This window comes from Echinops telfairi, unplaced genomic scaffold (assembly GCF_000313985.2).
Source record: "Echinops telfairi isolate 266 unplaced genomic scaffold, ASM31398v2 ScPeMD7_5592;HRSCAF=6446, whole genome shotgun sequence".
Classification (NCBI taxonomy): Eukaryota; Metazoa; Chordata; class Mammalia; order Afrosoricida; family Tenrecidae; genus Echinops; species Echinops telfairi.
This window is the reverse complement of record NW_022109491.1, coordinates 12,843,402-12,844,604: the sequence shown is the minus strand read 5'-3', so window position 1 is coordinate 12,844,604 and position 1,203 is coordinate 12,843,402.

The window sequence follows — 1,203 nt, the reverse complement described above, 5'->3', positions numbered from 1 at the left end:
GTGGGGTTGGCGGGGCGGGATCTGGGCTCGTCTGAGACCTCTGCCAAGCTACCTTAAAATAATGTCAAAACTTCCCCCTGAGGCCTAGTACCTTAGATTTTTTTTGGACCCAATCTAAGAGCCTTAGCTAAATTTAACCTGTGCCTGTTTATTGGCCTTCCATCTGCTTGTTTGTACTTTAAAACATACATTTTTATTTTTATTGGCTGGTGGAAGGCCAGTAAAACGATTTTAAGGTAGTTTTATTGGCATAGACTTCCCATATCATACAATGTCATTGCTCAATTAAGACGCTTTTTAATGAGTCTTGTTTTCTGGAGTCAGCCTCCTCGAGTGGACTGAGAAGCCTCATGTCTGTTTTTATTTGACTCGAGGGTATTTTAAATACGAAAGTATTGAAACCATTTTCTGACATATCAAACAGCCAGAATATTGATTCCCCCATCGTGTGCTTTACTCCCCCCTCATTGGCGTTGAAGGAATCTGCGCTGGCTAGAACCAGATGATTGTGATCGCAGGTCAGAGTGAGACAGGCTTTCACGGCGGGCGCCGTGTCTCCCCAGTTCCAGTCTCCCCTCCTGACATCTGCACGCCTCGCTGGTTGCAGTCTGGTTGGGGTCTCCAGGCGCGTGTGCTGCCTCTTCCCTGTTGTTGGTTTTGCTTCTTCCACCTCCTGCTCCACTGCTAGGCTGTCAAGTGCGGGACCTCTGGGCTCCGTGGTCTCCCCGTAATCCTGCTGTCTATGTGTGGAGGGCCCACCTCCATGCATCTGGAGGGCTAAACCTTCTGCTGAGCGCTAAGCCGAGAATCCCTCTTCTAATTGGCACATCCCCTTGGATGCCTAAGGGGCAACTCCCACTCAGCCTGCCCCAAACCAGCCTAAAAATCACCTTCTCTCTCCAACCGGGCCCTGTGTTTAGGGTCCCTGGGCTTCATGGAGAGGGCCCCCACCTTTTCACATTCATGCACTTCTGCTAACCAGGAATCATGACCCTTCTTTTTCCTTTCCCATTTCTCTCCACCTCCTCACCCCAGCCCACCCACCCCCACCGCTTCACTAGTGTGGTCCTTGTTGTTCACCATGGTGTGGATTCCTACACGAGCACCCCCAGAGGAGAGAGGAGAGAGAGGAGTAGAGAGAGGACAGAGGAGGAGAGAAGAGAAGAGGAGAGAGGAGAAGGAGAGAGAGAGGAGAGAGTGTAT